At 37.7% G+C, this 21,501-nt stretch overlaps 1 protein-coding gene across 1 annotated transcript in view; it reads left to right on the top strand.

Moving 5' to 3' along the window:
• The window catches only part of GAD2 (glutamate decarboxylase 2), an 81,123-nt gene that overhangs the window by 24,589 nt on the left and 35,033 nt on the right, over positions 1 to 21,501 (top strand). The window lies entirely within an intron of this gene.

Here is a 21,501-nt window from a genome sequence, read left to right as displayed (position 1 = left end):
TGGCACCCAAACCTCCTAGGTACTCTGGAAATGGGTGTAAGAGAGATTAAAAGGCATTTACAGAATATCTGTGGACATTTTCTCTAGCCTATTGCCCTGGAACCTATAAAAAATTAAATTCAGTCTTTAAGGAATTGAATAAGAAATTTCGCTATATTAAAAGGAAGCCACTCACGTAACCATCTCTTTATTCATATGTACTTATTAGGTAGACATTTTTGATTGCCCAGCATGTCATGAGGCTCTGGAAAAGCATAAGGTCAAGGTGGGGAGATGTGGTAGCATCAGAAGGAGACAGATCCATGGCTGCCTTGCATGGCACAGAGGACATATTCTATCCATGGGTAGTTTGGAAGGCTTCATGCGGCAGGAGGGCCTTAAGCTGGATTTTTAAAGTTAGGGATGACTTGGATGGGTGGAGGGGAAAGTGGGAGCAATTCCAGGAGACCAAATACTACAAGCAAAGCCACAGAAATAGGAATGAGCTTTCGGGGCTCAAGGAGCTGGGCCTGACCAGAGGCGTTGCGGGGAGGGGACAGCCATGGCAGATTCCATTGGCCACCGGGGATTTTGCAAGCTCAGAATCCAAACTGATGAATAAGCATGTCTCCCTCTGGGAGGTAAAATTACAAGGGCTTGTCACTTTCTTCTTCACACTTTATACGTTGCCTGATTTTGTTTAATTGTTTACAATGAACATATTCATTTTACAATTAAAACCACGTGGTTTTACTTTTTCTTTTGGGGGGAAAAATGCTTAACTCAGCCTTTGAGCTTGATAGGTTTGGAAACAGGATAACTTGCAGGCATTTTTATCCAAGAAGGCATGAATGAAACCATCCTTCAGGGAGCAAGGAAGAGGAGAGATTTGGGTAGTGATGCCGGGTGAGAGGCTCCGGCATGAGGCGGGTGTGAAATGACAGAGGACTGGAGTGAGGGGGACACCTTTTGAAAAAGAATGTGCCTTATATTTTTAAGGCTACCAGTGTTTGTCACTATCAGGTACTTAAGAATTGAGATTTGAGAAGAAAACTGGCACACAAAAAATATTACTAGCTGGGGGTGAAGGTTTAGATGACTTTAAATTTTTCTTAATCTTTAGCCAAACTGTTATATGTAAGGAGCCCAGAATTCAGGGAAGAATCACCTAGACAGGCCCTCTCTCCCTAACCAGCTTAGTTAGCAGGTGTTCCTTGAGTTGAACCCCAGTGGCTGATAGATGAGCTGGGAGAATGAACGGAGGGGGCCCTTGACTCCACTCCTTATGGCATCAGTATTGCTGCTTCCGCTCCTATGAAAACCAAGTAGTGACAGTGGGAGTGGCCACGGGATGCGTCCACCAGGCGAGCCAGCCAGCCAGGTACTCATGGGAGCCAAAGCCTGACCTGAGGACAAGTGACTTTCTGGAAGCAGCATCATGCCCCAAAGAGAGGTGCAGGCCGGTAAGAAGGAAGAACAAGAAGGAAAAGCAAAAGAGTTGCAGGGAAAGGGACCCCAGACAGGGCTGCCAGGACAGAGGCCAAAAGGTGCCTGTCCTTCACCCATAGCAGAGAAAGGAGCAGAAAGTCGAGAATGCTGGAAAACCACAGGGGTCTAAAACCAGTGACTGGCCAGGTGGCCTCAGATTTTAAAGTCAAAGAATTTTATTTCAACAATTTTAGAAGCCCTGAGAAAAACTAAAAGACAATGCTAAAAATTATTGGTGTTTCAGAAAATACCTCACTGTCCACTGCCCCTCCATCGGCATATGCGCCCATTGGGAGGGTACAGAGGGAAGGAGGCCATCAGGCAGCTAAGGCTGGGGGGGCTTTTTCTCCTTCTGCTCATGAGCCTTGTGGGATGGGGAGAGAGGAAGAGGAAGACGACAGAAAAAAGGAAAGAGAAAAAAGATAACAAAAGATGTGAGAAATAAGGCTCAGGAGAAAGAAATTTGTGGTGGAAATGTGACGTGAAGCAAGGAGGAGGGGCATACTGGATGGAAATATAGGTGGGAGCAGGAACCACGACAGTTGGTTGAGCTTGATAGGTTTGGAAACAGGATAAAAAGGGATAAATGATCATTTTTACTTTCTAAAAAGCAATACATGCTTACTTTAAAAAAAATAATAGAAAATAACATGGAAAATCATAGTTCCACCAACCAAAGATCATTACTAATACCACACTAGTGTCTAAAAATCTCTTTTTAAGCATTAAGCTGTGTTCTTTTTTCTTCTTTTTTTAATTTATATATTTGTGATCATGTTTCTTTTTCTAACTAGACATGCAACATAAATGTTTTTCCATATTATTACAAACAAAAACACACTTCACTACATAGTATTTGAGGAGTGACGATGTCAGAAAGCACGTTAGTATTTGGAGGAGCTGGCTCTGGAGCTGGACTGTTGGCAATCAGCCCTCAGCTCCAGCACCAGCTCGGCAAATGGCTCTCTGTGCCTCCGGTTCTTTACTGGAAAAAAGGACAAATAATGGCATCTGCTTCATAGGGTTGTTCTGAAGATTAAATGTGTTGGCAAACGTAAAATGCTAAAAATGACACCTAGAACAGAGCAAGCACAAACATCAGCCCTCTCCTGCATGCTTCCCTGTTTGGGTGTTGCTGTTATAAATAACCTTTCCATCCTTCAGTGAACATTCTGATGTGCCTAGGGCTTCTCCATTTACGATTATTTCTTAGTATAATTGCGAACACACTATATGAACATTCTTAAGGAAGGTGATACATCAGGCCAAATTGCCTTTCCAAAGGTTTCATCAATTTATTTTCCTAGCAGTATTGTATGAGAGCATGTTAAAAAAGAAAAAATTAAAGCTGTATTGTAGTTATGCATAGTCTTTAATTCTATGTTGACAATTCACATCATCTGTGTAGCATGAGTTTAAGACTGAGAACCTGGCCTAGACAGCTTAAGTGAAATTGAAGTGTTTGGGGTCAGGAGCCAAGGAGAAGGGCTTAGACAGTCGTTTGTAGCCCCCATTGCAGTCAGAATCAGTGAAAACACTCTTGGCAGCCATTTTGTTTCTATTACCATGTCCTTGTGAAAGTCAGATGGGCAGTTCAGAAAATCACTGAGGCGGACGGGGTGGGTATCTACATTCTTGTTCCTCCAATGTGCTTTGCAAAGTCCATCCAGGCTTTGCAAAACATGAACCTGGACCTCCTCTCTGAGGCTTTCGTCTTTTACAGTTACTCTTTCCAACCCTGCACGCAGTACATCAGTGCTGGGGTGACAGGTTTTATCTAGTCTGCAGACAGTTGACTTAGTAGGAAGCGCACAGTTGAAGGCAACATCCTAGTGAAGGAGAACCGTCTATGCCTTTCTAACAACAAGCCCAAAGCCACATGTGGCAGAAGATTCCACGAGATCGGGTCCCGTAATTAACAATCACAGGGCTCAGTTCAGTGACCCGTTCAGAGTGAAATGTGGCTCTCAGTTAAAATGAAGAAAGAGAAACGAAGAGTAAATCTTCATTTGTTTGGAATACGTTCTCTCAGAGTTGAAAATCAAAAAGCATTTTAATTTTGTTATATATACACTAATAAGTAAAACAAGATAAAGTAATGGAAAACTCAGTTCACCATGGCTTACACTTTAATGGAAGTATTATAACTGAAAAGAGTATTCTATTTTGTAAAAATTAATTATTAAATTCAAAAGACGAAAATGTGGGGCCGGCCAGGTGGTGTAGTGGTTAAGTTCATGTGCTCCGCTTCAGTGGCCCAGGGTTCGCAAGTTTGGATCCCAGGCACAGACCACGCTGTGGCAGCATCTCATGTGAAAGAGAGGAAGATTGGCACAGATGTTAACTCTGCAGCAGTCTTCCTCACAAAAAAAGCAGTAAAATAAAAAATAAATAAATAAATAAAGAGGGAAATATGTGAAATGAATCCTTGATTTTATAAGTTCTAGTTTAAGAGCTCCCTTTCCTTGTTAGCAACAAGTTGAATATTCACAGTGATGAGGTTAATGAATTTTACTTGTGTTGTTGGGTCTCACATTTGCAAAATTTAAATTAGTGGAATCTAAATTAATTATGCATTAACATGTCTAAGGATAGAGAAGAAAAGTCTGAGCTAATATCTAAAGGAAAATAAATATTTGTGAAAGAAAACTGAGGGATATTTCAGAATTGGATTAGGCCACTGAACAAAAGGATTTTTCCCAAAGTTTCAGGCAGGCGAGGATGGAAAACTTCTCTTCTGCGGATGATAATTTGGGAGAATACAAAATTCTGTAAGATGGAAGAGGGTGCCCTGTGAGCTACTTCTTTTGGCGGTAGGCAGTGGCCTTGGTTGGAAACACAGTGGTGGACAAGGTGGACATAGTCACAGATGCTGCAAAACTTAGTCTGGTGTGCAGAAGGCAGGCTGAAACACACAGAGGCCATGGCATGTTCTAAGCCATGGATGTGAGAGAAGTTGGCTTGTTCAAGGAACTGAGAAGAATTTCTGGATGGAAGTGGTCAGAATGTCCTTGTCATAAAGCACCTTATGAGCCATACTGAGCTGTTTGGATTTTAGGCTGAAGACATGGGACATCACTGAAGGGTTTTGAGCAGGAGAGCCACATTGTATTTTTATGTTAGAAAGATCATTTTAAATGCAGAGTGAAGTGTAGGTTCGAGGCTGGCAGTCAGTGGCTATGGTAGTAATGTGACTAGGAGATGATGAATGGTAGGCTGAGCAATGGAGACGGAGTGCTGGAATTAATAGGAATTATTGATTGATTGGTGTACAGGTTGAGAGAAGAGTCAAGGATGAATGCCAGGCTTCTGGCTTGCCAGCTAAGTCCGTGAGATGCTATTCTCTAAGATTAGGAACTGTGGCTGAAGTGAAAAGCTCAGATTTGGAGATGTTGAGTTCAATGAGCTTATGAGACATCCAAGTGAGGGTGTCAGGTAGGCAATTGGAAATAGGAGCCTGGAGCTCGGAAGGTATACAACGGATGCCATGTAGAGTGGGCCTAGGAAAAGACTCTGAGGAGCATCCACATTTCAGGGACAGGCAGAGTCAGAGGAGCCTACAATGGAGATTGAGAAGGAGCAGCCAGAGTTGTTGGAGGAGAATGAGGAACTGTGCCATGAGGGCCATGAGAGTGTTTCTAGAAGGAGCGGTTAACAGTATCAGATGCTACCAATAGATGAAATGAGATCGACAACCACCCATCATTTACTTACAAGGAAGGGGCTGGTGAGTTTGAGAAGAGAGGTTTCAATGGAGCAGTGAGGGCCGGAGGCAATTCGCAGTGAGTTGAAGGGTGAGTGGGAGAAGAGGAAAGAAAACAAATACAGGCAGCATTTCCAGAGGTTGAGCCCCAGAGGGGAGGGGGGAGGGGAGGAGTCAGGCAAATACAGGTGGAAGCTGGAGGGGGCATTGAGTCCAGGATGGTTTTTGGTCTTATTTCTTCTCAACTGTGAGGTGAAAGACCTCCTAGAGAGGAAATGTGAATTATATGCAAAAAAGAAAGGATAAAATAGATAGCAGAGGTTTCATTTCCCTAGTAGAGTTCCTTATTCTTTTAGCTAAAATTGTGTAGGATCTTTCTCTGAGGAGCTCACGAGAACTCTGAAATTATCTCACATTGTATATGATTGGAAGGAAACAAGAGGGAGAAAAAAACAGGAATGGTGATGGAAAAGCAGGGGAAAGGTCTAGAGAGGACTGGTGAGGAGGGGAGGGGCAGAGACCTGACGTGCGTTGTGTGGACAAGTTGCTAATACCTTTCAGTTCAGAAACCCTCAGAGTTGGAAAGGGTTGGAAATCCAATCTTTTTTTTTTTTTTACTTTGTATTTTTGTGAATAATTTCAAACTCAAAAAAATTGCAAGAATATTAACAAGAACTCCCATATACTCTACCCCCAAATTCACCAATTGTTAACATTCTGACATATTTGCTTTGTCATTCTTTCTCTCCATAGATATAATTCAATATTATATATTGAGTATTACACTATTCCATATATAAATTATATGTATATTATAGGTATAGTTTTTTCTGAACCATTTGAGAATTCCTTGCAGACATCATGCTGCTTTACCCCTTAATACTTCAATGTGAATTTCCTAAGAAAAGCATGTTCACTTACATAATCACAGTACAATTATCAAAATCAGGAAATTTGACATTAACGCAAGACTATTATTTAATCTGTACACCGTATCCAAATTTCATCAATTGTCCCAACGATGTCCTTTAGTGCTAATTTTAACCCAGTACAGGATCACACATTACATTTAGTTGCCACGTCTCTTTAGTCTCCTTTAATCTGGAACACTTCCTCATCTTTCCTCTGTCCTGTATGGCAGGGATATTTTTGAAGAGTATAGACCATCTCTTTTGTAGCATAGTTCTTAATTTGAGTTTGTCTGATATTTCCTCATGATTACATTCTGTGATGCATTTGGGGCAGGAATTCCAGGGAGATGCCCCTTGTCTTTCTCAAGTGCACCTTGTCAGGAGGTTTGTCACCTCAGTGGTGAAGTCAACTGTGACCATTTGGTTAAGGGTGTGTCTGCCAGGTTTCTCTACTGTGAAATGACTATTCTGTCCTTTGCAGTTAAGAAGGATCTTGTAGGGAATGCTTTGAGATGTTGAGGATTTTTTCACCTATGTTCATCAGTGATATTGGCCTGTAATTTTCCTTCTTTGTGTTGTCCTTGTCTAGCTTTGGTATCAGAGTGATGTTGGCCTCATAGAATGTTATGAAGTGTTCCATCTTCCACAAATTTTTGTAATAGTTTGAGAAGGATAGGTATTAAGTCTTCTTTGAATGTTTGGTAGAATTCTCCAGAGAAGCCATCCGGTCCTGGAGTTTTTTTTGGCGGGGGGGGGGGGGCAGTTTGATTACTCTTTCAATCTTTTTACTTGTGATTGGTCTATTCAGATTCTCCATTTCTTCTTGGTTCAGTGTGGGGAGGTTGTATGAGTCTTATAATTTATCCATTTATTCTAGATTGTCCACTTTGTTGGCATATAGTTTTCATAGTATTCTCTTATAATCCTTTGTATTTCTGTGGTATCTGTTGTAATTTCTCCTCTTTCATTTCAAATTTTATTTATTTGAGCCTTCTCTTTTTTTCTTAGTGAGTCTGGCTAAAGGTTGGTCAATTTTATTTATCTTCTCAAAGAACCTGCTCTTTCTTTCATTGATCCTTTCTACTGTTTTTGTTTGTTTGTTTCAATTTCATTTATTTCTGCTCTAATTTTTATCATTGTCCTCCTTCTGCTGACTTTGGGCTTTCTTCTTATATTTCTAGTTCTGTTAGGTGTAGTTTAAGATTGCTTATTTGAGATTTTTCTGGTTAGTTAATGTGGGCCTGTATTGCTATGAGTTTCCTTCTTAGGACTGCTTTTGGGGCATCCCATGTGAATCGGTATGGTGTATTTTCATTCTCATTTGTCTCCAGGTATTTTCTGATTTCTCCTTTAATTTCTTCAATGATCCATTGGTTGTTCAGTAGCGTGTTGTTTAGTCTCCACACATTTGTCATGTTCCCAGCTTTTTTCTTGTAGTTGATTTCAAATTTCATAGAATTATGATTGGAAAAGGTGCTTGATATAATTTCAATCTTCTTAAATTTATTGAGATTTGCCTTTTTTCCCAACATATGGTCCATCCTTGAGAATGCTCCATGTGCACTTGAGAAGAATGTATATTCTGCTCTTTTTGGATGGAGTGTTCTATATACAACTATTAAGTCTATCTGGTCTGGTTTTTCATTTAAATCCACTGTTTCCTTATTGACTTTCTGTCTGTATGATCTATCAACTGATATAAGCAGGGTGTTAAGGTCCCCTACTATTATTGTGTTTTTGTTAATATTTCCTCTTTAGATTTGTTAATAGTTCCTTTATGTACATTGCTACTCCTGTGTTGGGTGTGTATATATTTATAAATGTTATGTCTTCTTGGTGGAGTGTCCCTTTCACCCTTATAGTACTGTCCCTCTTTTTCTCTTATTGCCTGTTTTGTCTTGAAGTCTACTTTTTGTGATATAAGTATGGCAAGACCTGCTTTCTTTTGTTTGCCATTGGCATGGAGTATTGTCTTCCATCCCTTCACTCTGAGCCTGTGTTTGTCTTTAGAGCTGAGGTGTATTTCCTGGAGGCAGCATATTGTTGGGTCTTGTTTTTTTAATCCATCCAGCCACTCCATGTCTTTGGATTGGAGAATTCAATACATTTACATTTAAAGTGATTATTGATATATGATGGCTTAAAACTGCCATTTTATCACTCGTTTTCTGATTCTTCTGCCTTTCCCTTGTTTTTCATCCTGTGTATTTTGGTCTACCAATTCAGTTTGGTAACTCTCTATGATAGTTTTCTTAGTTTTCTCTTTATTTATCATTTGTGTCTCTGTTCTGATTATTTGTTTAGTGGTTACCATGAGGGGTTTGTATAAAAAAATCTCATAGATGTGATAGTCCATTTTCTGATAGCCTCTTCTTTCCTTAGACTAAGCCAATTCCATCCTTTCCTCTTCCCCTTCTAAGTTATTATTGTCTCAATTTATTCCATCTTGTGTTGTAAATTTGTGGTTAAAATAACAAGATTGTATTTATTTTTGATGTTTTCCTTCCCTTTATCTTTAATGTGATAATTAAATGTTTGCTAACCTGTTCTGATAGAGAGCTGCAATTTTCTATTTGTGTGCCTATTTATCTCCTTGCTCAAGGCTTTGTAATCCTGTTCTTTTCCCTTTTTTTTCAGGTAAGAGGGGCTTCTTGATCATTTCTTGTAAGGAGAGTCTTGTGGCAATTAACTCCCTTAGCTTTTGTTTATCTGGGAAAGTTTTTATTTCTCCATCATATCTGAAGGACATTTTCTCTGGATAGAGTATTTTTAGCTGAAACATTTTGTCTTTCAGAATTTTGAATATGTCATTCCACTATGTCCTAGCCTACAAGGTTTTTGCTGAGAAATCTGCTGAAAGCTAGATAGGGGTTCCTTTGTAAGTTATTTTCTTCTGCCTTGCTGCTGTTAATATTTTTTCTTTGTCATTGACTTTGCCAGCTTTACTACTCTATGACTTGGAGAAAGTCTTTTAACATTGACATTGTTATGAGATCTAATAGCTTCTTTCACCTGTATTTCCAGCTTCTTCCCCAGGTTTGTGAAGTTCTCAGCTATTATTTCCTTGAACAAGCTCTCTGCTTCCTTCCCCTTCTCATCTCTCTCTGGAATACCTAGAATCCTTATGTTGCATTTCCTAATTGAGTTGGATATTTCTTGGAGAATTTCTTCATTCTTTTTAGTCTTAGTTCTCTCTCCTCCACCAACAGAGCCATTTTTATGTTTCTGTCCTCCAAGCTGCTAATTCTGTCCTCCATAAATTAGCTCTGTTATTCGGGGATTCTAGATTTTTCTTTATCTCAATCATTGTGTTCTTCATCTCCCACATTTTTGATTGGTTTTTCTTTATAGTTTCAATCTCTTTTGTGAAGAAGTTCCTGATTTTGTTGAACTATCTATATTTTCTTGTAACTCATTGAGTTTTTTTATGATAGCTACTTTGAATTCTCTGTCATTTAGATTATAAATTTCTGTGCCTTCAGGATTGATTTCTGGGTGCTTGTCATTTATCTTCTGGTCTGGAGTATTAAAATATTTTTTCATATTGTTTGATAGTCTGGATTTTTGCGTCTGCATAGTGATATTTGGTCATGGCTTCCACATTCCACCACTGGGTGGGGGTCAAGAGCTGTGTATTCTGCACCTGCCTTGATCCACAACTCACTTGCTCGCTTGGTCACAGCAGCTGCTTTTCCATCATATGCACAAGCACTCTAGTAAGTGGCTGAACTGGAGTGCCAGGCAGGGGGAGGGGCACTTTCTTCCACTTGCAGAATCCTGAGGGCTTCTCGCTCTGCCCTCACTACCTGCTCTCCTGGAGTGCTGGCTTGATGAAGACACCCCCACAATAGTTCTCCACCTCTGTATGGGGCTTTCCCTTGGGCTGAGAGGGAACTTGGGGAGCAAAGGTGTTCCTGCGGAGGGCTGTCCCTCCCCCCTCTCCTCTCAGAACTGCACCCAGTCCCAGGGTCACTGCCATTAAGGAGGGAGAAGAGATCCCCTTACCTCCTTCCACTTCCTCCGGGGGTCCAGCACCTCCACCTTCAGACATATGGCTGTGTGGGTATCTCAGATGTCTTTGTGTTGTGTGAATGTCCTCTGTTGGTTTATGAATGTCCTTTTCATTGCATCTTAGAGGAGAGAGTCTAAGGGAAACATTCTACTCTGCCATAATGGTATCTGTTAACTATTTTGATTAATACTTTTATATCACAAAATTAACTGTTTATGATTTTGCATACATTTTAATTTTTTCTTTTAACATACCATTTAGCTTTATAAATTACAGTTAGGTTACATTTCTCTATGCTTAAGTACCACTCTTTATCATAGAAGTGATTTAAACAATTCAAAGTATAAATAATCTGAGGTTATTATACTCTTTTATTAAATTAGCTGAATTGTGGCCAGTGCCTGAAGATGGTTAGGGAAGCTAATTAACCCTTTCAGGTCCTTGGGGGCTGTTGAGTGCCCTGTAACAGAATAAACTTCACAGAGACCTTGAATCAATTATTATTGAGCAGGGCTGTGGCAAGACCTCTGAGTGTCATATTTCCTGTGGATTCAGATGTAGGGAACTCTGAGGTACTGGGGGGAGGGGGGTGTGCTTCATTATGTCCTATATTAGGAAGGATTATAAAATAATAGCTGGTACTTAGTGAGTGTTTATTATGTGCTAGGCATAGTCCAAAGCATTTTACACAATTGATCTAATTAATTTATTTATTAGAGACACAAAAGAGTACATTCCCTCACATTTACCTGATGCTTATATAGTTTGTGAAGTTTCTATGTACACAACAGTCCTAAACAGTATGGTAAGTTCTCCTTTCTCCATCTGACTCATAACCCCAGCAGAGGTGTCTCATGTCCAAGGACACATAGCTTGGAAGTGAATAATCAGGGCTTGGACTGAGAAGAGAACTGCTAGTGTTCACTAGTTAAACATGACCCCTTCTTTTTTTTTCCCCAATTTTTTTTACTATGGTAAAATACACATAAAATTTACCATCTTAACTTTTTTAAGTATACGGTTCAGTGATGTGAATTACATTCATATTGTTGTGCAACCATCATCACTGTCCATTTCTAAAACTTTTCATCTTGCAAAACTATCACTCTATACCCATTAAGCAACATCTCCCCATTTCCCCTTCCCCCAGCCCCTGGAGAACACCATTATACTTTCTGTCTCTATGAATTTGACTACTCTGGGTACCTCACTCCTTTTTGTCTTTTTGTAGTTGACTTATTTCACTTAGCGTAACGTCCTCAGGGTTCATCCATGTTGTAGTGTATGTCAGAATTTCTCTCCTCTTTAAGGCTAAATAATATTCCATTGTATGTACATACCACTTGAGTTGCTTCTACATTTTAGCTATTGTGAATAATGCTGCTGTGAACATGGGTGTACAGATATCTCTTTGAGCCCTGCCTTTAATTATTTGGGTATATACCCAGAAGTGGACTTGCTAGATCATATGGTAATTCTACTTTTAATTTTTGTGTGTGTGTGAGGAAGATTGGCCCTGTGCTCTTTTTGCTTGAGGAAGACTGTGGCTAAGCTAACATCTGTGCCAGTCTTCCTCCACTTTATGTGGGACGCTGGCACAGCATCGCTTGACAAGTGGTGCTAGGTCCATGCCCGGGATCGAAACCTGGCTAATCTGCACCACCAAAGTGGAATGCATGAACCAACCACTATGCCACTGCGCCAGCCCCCTATTTTTAATTTTTTGAGGAAGGGACATACTGTTTTCCATAGTGACTGTACCATTTTACATTTCTACCAACAGCGCACAAGGGTTCTAATTTCTCTACACTGGTGCCAACACTTTTTATTTTCTGTTTGTTTTTTATAGTAGCTATCCTAATGGGTGCGAGGAGGTATTTCTTTGTGGTTTTGATTTTCGTTTCCCTAAGGATTACTGATGCTGAGCAACATTTCACTTGCTTATTTGTCATCTGTACGTCTACTTTGGAGAAATGTGTATTCAAGTCCTTTGCCCAATTTTTAAAATTAATTTCACCAGTTTATTTTTACTTGTTTTGAAGAAATATTTTCCCAGCTTTATTGAGGTATAATTGACAAAAATTGTATATATTTAAGGTGTACAATGTGATGACTTGATACACATATACATTGTAAAATCATTACCACAATCAAGCTAATTAACACATCTATCAGCTCACAAAGTTACTATTTTCATGTGTGTGCAGTGAGAACACTTAAGAGTTACTCTCTTTGCAAATTTCAAGTGTACAAAACGTTATTAGCTATAGTCACCCGGTTGTACATTAGATCCTCAGAGCTTATTCATTTTATGACTGGATGTTTGTACTCTTTGACCAACATCTCCTCATTTCCTCCACCCAATACCTCCTGCCAATCACCATTCTACTCTCTGCTTCTATGAGTTTGACTTTTTTAAGATTCCATGTATAACTGAGATTATACAGTATTTATCTTTCTGTGTCTGGCATATTTCACTTTGCATAATGTCCTGTAGGTTCATCCACATTGTCACAGATGGCAGAATTTCCTTCTTTTTATGGCTGAATAATATTTCACTGTGTATATACACCATGTTTCTTTATCCATTCACTTATAAACGACACTTAGGTTATTTTCTAATCTTATCTATTGTGAATAATGCTGCAGTGAACATAAGACTGCAGAGATCTCTTCAAAATACTGATTTATTTCCTTTGGATATATACCAAGGAGCGGGATTCATGAATCATATACTAGTTCTATTTTTAATTTTTGAGGAACCTCCATACTGTTTTCCATAGTGGCTGTACCAATTTACATTCCCACAAACAAAATACCAGGGTTCCCTCTTCTCCACATTTTTACCAACACTTGTTATTTCTTGTCTTTTTTATAATAGCCATCCTAATATGTGTGAGGTGATATCTCATTGTGGTTTATGATTTGCATTTCCCTGATGGTTAGTGATGTTGAGCACCTTTTCATATATCTGTTAGTCATTTGTATGTCTTTTTTGGAAAAATGTCTATTCAGGTCTTTTGTCCATCTTTTAATCAGTTTATTTGGTTTTTGCTATTGGATTGTAGGAGTTCCTTATATATTTTTGAGATTAAACCATTATCAGATATATGGCTTACAAATATTTTCTCCCTTTCCATAGGTTCCCTTTTCATTTTGTTGATGGTTTCCTTTGCTGTGCTGAGGCTTCTTAGTTTGATATATTCCCACTTGTTGATTTTTTCTTTTGTTGCCTTTGCCTCTGGTGTCAAATCCAAAAAATCGTTGCCAAGACCAATGTCAAGGAGCTTACCACCTATGTTTTCTCTCAGGAGTTTTATGGTTTCAGGTCTTATGTTCAAGTCTTTAATCCATGTTGTGTTAACTTTTGTGTATGGTATAAGGCAGTGGTCCATTTTCACTATTTTGCATGTGGCTGTCTGGTTTTCCCAGCACCATTTATTTGAGAGACTATCCTTTTCCCATTGTGTCTTCTTGAACCTTTGTCAAAGATTAGTTTAACTGTACGTGTGTAGGTTTATTTCTTGGCTCTCTATTCTGTTCCATTGTCTGTGTGTCTGTTTTTATGCCAGTACCATGCTATTTTGATTACTATAGCTTTGTAATATAGTTTGAAATCAGGAAATGTGATACCTCCAACTTTGTTCTTCTTTCTTAAAATTTGTTATTTGAGTATTTGGCTTCTTTTGTGGTTCCACACAAGTTTTAGGATAAGTTTTTCTATTTCTGTGAAAAATCCCATTGCAATTTTGATAAGGATTGCATTGAATCTGTAGATTGCTTTGGGTAGTATGAATATTTTAACAATATTAATTCTTCCAGTCTATGAACATGGGACATCTTTCCATTTATTTGCATCTTCTTTCATTGATATCTTATGGTTTTCAGTGTACAGATCTTTCATTTCCTTGGTTAAATTTATTCCCAAGTATTTTATTCTTTTTGATGCTATTGTAAATGGGATTGATTTTTGTATGTTGATTTTGTATCCTGCAACTTTACTGAATTCATTTATTAGCTCTAACAGTTTTCTTGTAAAGTCTTTAGGGTTTTCTACATGTAAGTTCATGTCATCTGCAAAGACAATTTAACTTCTTTCTTTCTAATTTGCATGTCTTTTTTTTCTCTTTTCCTTGCTTAATTGCTCTGGCTAAGACCTCCAGTACTAAGAAGTGGTAAGAGTGGGCATTCCATCCTTGTTCCTGATCTTGGAGGAAAAGCTTTCAGCTTTTCACTATTGAGTACAATATTAGTTGTGGGCTTGTCATATTTGGCCTTTATTATGTTGAGGTATATTCCCGTTTTATGCAGTTTGTTGAGAGTTTTTATCATGAAAGGATATTGAATTTTGTCAAATGCTTTTTCTATATCTATTGAGATGATCATATGAATTTTATCCTTCATACTGTTATTGTGATGTATCACATTGATTGATTTATGGATAGTGAGCTATCATTGCATCCCAGGGATAAATCCTACTTGATCATTCTGTAAGATCCTTTTAATGTATTGTTGAATTCAGTTTGCTAGTATTTTTTGAGGATTTTTGCGTTTATGTTCATCAGGGATATTGACCTGTAATTTTCTTTTCCTGTAGTGTCCTTACCTGGCTCTGGTATGAAAGTAGTGCTGTCCTTGTGAAATGAGTTTGGAAGTATTCCCTCTCTTCAATTTTTTGGAAGAATGTGAGAAAGATTGGCATTAACACTTTAAATCTTTGGTAGAATTCACCTGTGAAGCCATCTGGTCCTGGGCTTTTTTTTGTTGAAGGTTGTTGATTATTGCTTCGATCTTTTTACTGGTTTTTGGTATGTTCAGAAATTCTATTTCTTCATGATTCAGTCTTTGAATGTTGTATGGTTCTAGAATTTTACCCTTTTCTCCCTACATTATCCAATTTGTTGACATATGTAATTTTTCCTAGTAGTCTTTTAGGATCTTTTGTATTTCTGTGGTATCAATTATGATGTCTCCTTTTTCATTTATAATTTTATTTATTTGTGTTCTCTCTCTTTTTTTTTCTTGGTGAGTCTAGCTAAAGGTTTGTCAGTTTTGTTTATCTTTTCTAAAAACCTATTCTTAGTTTTGTTGATCTTTTCTATTGTCTTTCTAGTATCTATTTCATTTATTTCTGCTCTAATCTTTATTATTTTCTTCCTCCTGCTAACTTTGGGTTTCATTTGGTCTTTTTCTAGTTCCTTGAGATGTAAAGTTAGGTTGTTTATTTGAGATCTTTCTTTTCTCTTAATGTACACATTTATCACTATAAACTTCCCTCTTAGAACTGCTTTGTTGCATACTGTTGGTTTTGGAGTGTTGTGTTTCCCTTTTCATTTGTCTGAAGAATCCTTTTTATTTCTACTTTGATTTCTTCTTTTCCCCATTGGTTGTTCAAAAGTGTGTTGTTCAATTTCCACATATTTATGATTTTTCTAATTTTATTCATGTTACTCATTTCTAGTTTCAGACCATTGTAGTTGGAAAACATACTTGATATGATTTCAATCTCTTAAATTTGTTAAGATTTGTTTTGTGGGCAACATATGGTCTATTCTGGAGAATGTTCATGTGCACTTGAGAAGAATGTGTATTCCACTGCTGTTGGATGGAATGTTACATATGTGTCTCTTATGTCCATTTGGTCAATTTTGAATTGGGTTTTTTGTTGTTGTTGAGTTTAAGAAGTTCTCTATATATTCTGGATATTACTCTCTTTTGAAATATATGATTTGCAAATGTTTTCTCCCATTCTGTGTGTTACGTTTTTACTCTGTTGATAGTGTCTTTTGTTGCACAAAAGTTTTTAATTTCCATGAGGTCCAGTTCTTCTATTTTTCCTATTGTTGCTTGTGCCTTTGGTGTCATATCCATTGCCAAATCCAATATCATGAAGTTTTTGCCTTTTTTTTTTTTTTTGAGGAAGATTGGCCCTGAGCTAACATCTTTGCCCATCTTCTTCTATTTTATATGTGGGATGCCTCCCACAGCATGCTTGATAAGAGGTGTGTAGATCTGTGCCCTGGATCTGAACCAGTGAACCCTGGGCCACTGAAGCACAGCTCACAAACTCAACCACTACACGACTGGGCTGGCCCCATTTTGCCATATGTTTTAATCTAAAGGTTTGATAGTTTTAGCTCTTATATTCAAGTATCTGATCCATTTTGAATTAATTGTTGTATATGGTGTTAGGTAAGGAATAGTGCCTTCTTTTTTTGAAAAACAACATTGTTTTCTTTTCTTATTCCAGAAGCAGCACATATTCATTGTAGAAAAATAAGAAAATAGAAGGACCTAGACATAATCTTTGATGCATATAGTTTCAAATATATCTTTATATATTTAATCATACAACTTACTGATTAGAAATGTGTTGTTTACATAATAAAATACTATGGGTAACTTTCATGTCATTAGAAATTCTTCAATGATTTCAATCACTATTTAATACTTATTGTTTAGAATTCATATTACTTAACAAATCTCCTTTTGTCAGACATCTGAGTTAAAGTTTCACTATTTTAAAAAATGCTAACATAAACATTGTTGTGGTTAAATATTTGCACACATACTTATATTATTTTCCTAGGATAAATTCCTAGAAATAGAATTTCTAAGCCCAGGACTGTACCTATACTAAGAGTTATGATACTTGCTGGCATGTTGCCCTTCAGAAAAACACTGGGGTAGGGGGCCAGCCCATGGCCACTGGTTAAGTTCATGTGCTCTGCTTCAGTGGCCCATGGTTTTGCCAGTTCAGATCCTGGGTGCGAACGTGACACTGCTCATCAAGCCATGCCGAGGCAGCGTCCCACCAGAAGGACCTACAACTAGAATATACGAGTATGTGCTAGGGGGCTTTAGAGAGAAGAATAAGAAAAAAAAAAAAACCAGAAGATTGGCAACAGGTGCCAATCTTTAAAAAAAAAAAAGAACTGGGGTAACTGCTCATCATGTCCTTACTAATCCTAGGATCTAAAACCTTAAGTGACCTATGTCAATTTGATGGATGGAAACTTTTTTTATTATTGATGTTTTTATTTACATTTTTGGTAATTAAGCATTTTATGCTTATCAGTTATGTGTAGTTGAAAAAGAAAAGCCCTCTTTTATCAGGTATCTGGTAAATGTTTTCCAAAATGTATCATTTGCTTTTTAATTTTATTTGTGGTATTTATTAAAATGTTGCATTTTTGGTAGTCAGAGTTGTCATCAATTATTCATTCTCTACCTTTGCTGCCTTCTTTAGAAAGTCTTCCCTGTTTTGGAATATGTCAATATACATCTTTTTTTCCTAGAACCTTTGTATTATTATTTTAATAGTTGATCTAACTGAAATTTATTTTGATCTATGATGTTTGAGAGGTATGTAATTATCATTATTAGTTTGGGTTATCTTTTGCCAAATGTTGTATCAACACCAACACCATAGGAGATCAAAAAAATACTTCAGTCACTGGTCCGGATATATTATATTCATATTGGGCCTGTTTCTAGACTTTTACTTTTGTTCCACTGATTTTCCTATTTGGCTCCATTAGCATACTTTTAAGTAACTATAGTTATACAATATGTTCAACACTCTAGTAGAGAAAAATCTGTCCTCTGCCCATTCTTTTTTTCTCTACTTTTTAAAAAGTGAATATTCTTACTTATGTTTTTCATCCAGTTGTATGTCAGAATTATTTTCCCAGGTTTCCATTCCTGTAAAACTCCTACTGGGGGTCTTGTTGGAATTGTGTTATTTGCATGTATTTGCAATGTTAGTTTTCTCGTCAAAAATATGATGTATCTCTCTGTTTATCCAAATCATTTTTGTATCCTTAGGTAAAGTTCTGATTTTTTCTTCTTATAGATTAGTTTCAGTTTACTCATTTCTAGTTTCAGTTACTAATTATTATTTTACCTCCCTTCCATTCTTTGCATTCTTGCAACAAATCCTACTTGGTTCCATGTTAATCTTTAATTTCCTTCTGGATTATATTCTCTATTATATTTAGGATTTTTGTAGCTGTATTGTAAGATACATCTATAGATTTTTCTGGGCTATTTTTGATAGATTTTGCTTTTGGAATTAGATAGTTTCAGAAAAAGAATTCAGTAGCTTTCCACTGTCTTCCCTATAAGAGTTTAAAGAGCATCATCTGCTGATAGTAGACTTCTTAAAATTCACTCCTAAAGCATCTGGGCCTGGCATTTTAGGGGGTAGTTTTTTGGCAAATTTTCCCCCACTTATTTCTTGGTTATTAGTTTTTTTCAAATTTTCTATATATTCTTGAATCAATTCTTTTCGTTTACATTTTCCTAGGGAAAAAATTATCTATTTCCTAAAATATTTTAAGATATAGCATAAAGCTGTACATCATATAATTCTTTTATAATATTAAAATTTCTTTATCCATAAACTCCTTTCTCATTTCAAATGTTACATTTTCTCTCTTTTCTTTATTGGAATAATCAGATATTTTTATATTCATTGATCTTTTCAGTGTATCAGCTTTTGAATTTATAAATGAAGTTTAATTTATAAAGTTTCTAATTCATTGAAACATTCATTCCTTCTTTCTGCCTACATTGCTTCTTGTTGTTTTCATAGCCTCTTAGATTAAATGTTTCACTCAGTTATTTTTATTCTCTTATTTAATTTCAAAAGCATCTCAGGCTATACATTTTCCTCTGAGAATGAGTTAGGATGCTTCTCACATTTTTATATGTAGTATTCTCAAGTCATTAATTTTTAATGTTCTATAATTGCAGTTTTGACCTCCTCTTGACTCAAAGGTTATTTAGAATAGCCAAGTGTGGTTTCTTATATGGTAAACTGAACTTATCATAATCCTTTTTTTCTCTCTACCAACATTTTCAGGGAAGAGGGATGATGGTTTGAGGAGAAGGAGGAGTGATGATGTCGGTGTCGCAATCCAGTGTACACATCAGGATAGATGCAGAGAGGGCTGATGGCCACTCTGAGTTTATTATAACCAGCGTTTCAATATATACATAGCTTACATCTGTTAAACATACACAGGTGTTCTAGATGAAGTAATTAGCAAAATGCCAAGAATTCTTAGTGATTTCTCAAGGAGCCCTCCCTCGGCCTCTGTTTTGATATTATCATGTTATTGCTGTGCTCGTATATTTTTATCTCGGAGCAGGCAAGGTCTCCTAGGCAACGGCCCCTCCTGCTCCCAATATCGATATCGTGTCTCCATCTGTGCCCCCAGGCGACCGCGCCTGTCTTAGATTGCCTCCCCCTGGAGGTCTTACCCGTCATTGGCTGACCAGCCTTCTCACCTCTGGGTCACAGTTTGTTGGCAAGCCTTTTCCAGTGATTATTAACCCTTCCTGCATCAGGGGCAGCTACAGATGAGAGATGAGGAGCACACCTTCCTTCCCACACAAACACTTCCTCTCACTATATATTTCCCTGTTAGCACTGGTACCAACCCCAATGGTGGCATAAGGAGATTTCATATGAAAAAGGAAATCACTCCATACCACATCTTGGTTGGAATCCTCAGGTGCATATCACTTGGATTGTTGTATAGTGAGTGTGTATGTGTTAAGTAAATGCTTTGGAGTGGTAAATAAAAAAGTAAAAAACAAATATTACTAGAATTAGACACAAAAATCACCAAAAATATCCTGCTTTCATATCCTGACCATAAGGCTAAGGGATTCCATTGTACATATTGGAAAACAAATCTTAAAATCGAAAAATACAGTTAATTGTCATAGTAAAGTTATTTATCCAAGTCAAACTGTATGTTAAGGAACCAGGGATGTTCACTGTTCATAACTATGGTAAAGTTTTTTGCACAGGGCTTGGTCTTGTGTACGAGTGCTTCCTGAGCGGTCTGTTTTGACTTTGGTTTGTTAGTTTATCTTAGGGCCTTTCCTAGGATAGGTTCCCCACATCAGGGGAGCTGTTTTCCCTGGAGAACTCTCTGGTAAGTTTTACTGATGCTCTGCAATTCCTGCCAACAACTTTTTCTCAAGTCTGTCCATGCAATTTTTCAAGTCACACACAGTCTGGGCAATTTGAAAATTCTCTTGGGTCCATGAACTCCCCTTGCTGCCTCTATATTGCAATCTATGTTAAAGAAATAGTTTTGCTTAGCACTGACTAGCTTAAAAACAAAAACAACCCCAAAACTAGCAAGTTTCTGTCACTCCTGTAACATTTGGGTGCGATACTAGAAAGAACAAGATCATCAAAGGACGATGGAGCAATATGTTTTAGTAGGAGGTTATATGTTTTTCTTATTTTACTAATTAGTGCTAATAGGAATAAGAATTGGGATCAGGGAACTACTCGATTCAAGGGCCTTCCAGAAAACCCAAGTGGAAATATAACATATGTCATGCAATTTTAGAACTCTACCTGAAAAGTTTCTTAAGTCAAGATCGTAGATATTTTGTTTAAACCACATAAATGCTCTGGAAGACATTTATCATACAGTGCTAAGAACCTGGGTTCTGAAGTCACACAGCTCTTCGGTTTGAAATCTGCCCCCTACTAGCAGTGTGACATCCTGCAAGTCACATAATGCTAGTGCTGCTATTACTAATAACAACAATGAGACCATCTAATGTGTCCTGAGTGGTTACTATACGCCCGGCAGAGTTTTATACTTAGTGCTTTATAGTGTTTTGTATTAACTGTCTCATTTAATCCTCATGTAAACCTTGTGAAAGAGGTACTATTATCATCATTTTATAAATGAGTTAGAGGAAGAATTTAATTCTTCAAGTACACGCAATTAGCATGGGATCTGAGGCAGGAACCCTGTTATTCTGTCTCCACATTCCATGCTTTTAGCCACGTTTGGCTGCCTCTCTGCGCCTCAGTTTCCTTCTCCGCAAGAAGGACAATAATAGCTCTCTTGTAGGGTTGGTGTGAGGACAGAGATCATGGAGTAAAGCATAATGCAGTGAGTGCTTACAAAAACCAGTAATTCTTATCACCACCCCAGTGGTGTGGCTATTTACAGTATCAGAACAGTAGTCAATTTCTAACAGGAAGAATTCACACATCCTTTCCTCTTTGCACTCATGTCTCTGTGAACAGAGCCAAGCTCTACTCCCTTAGGAAAAGCTGGTAGAATTACTAGCTCCAGCAGGGCCGTTGAGCAGGGTCGCCCATGACTCAAGCATCCAACTCGTGGCCATTTGGATGATTGCCTAGAGGTATACACTCTCCAGTAATGTGCTCCTTTTGGTACGATAGATAGTTTTCTCCTTTGGAGTCATGGAAAGATAGCCGTGAATCTGGGTCAAAAGTCTACACATGGCATAATCTGTGTCTTTTGCTTCTACCCACAAAAAGAAGATTTTCCTGCTGGCAACTCTAGCTGGCATTGTGGGATTTTGCTGAGGCAACTGTATGAAGTTATCTGACCCAGGAG

This window comes from Equus asinus, chromosome 29 (assembly GCF_041296235.1).
Source record: "Equus asinus isolate D_3611 breed Donkey chromosome 29, EquAss-T2T_v2, whole genome shotgun sequence".
NCBI lineage: Eukaryota > Metazoa > Chordata > Mammalia > Perissodactyla > Equidae > Equus > Equus asinus.
Note: the sequence above shows the minus strand (reverse complement) of the source record. Positions and strands in the feature narration are given on the sequence as shown.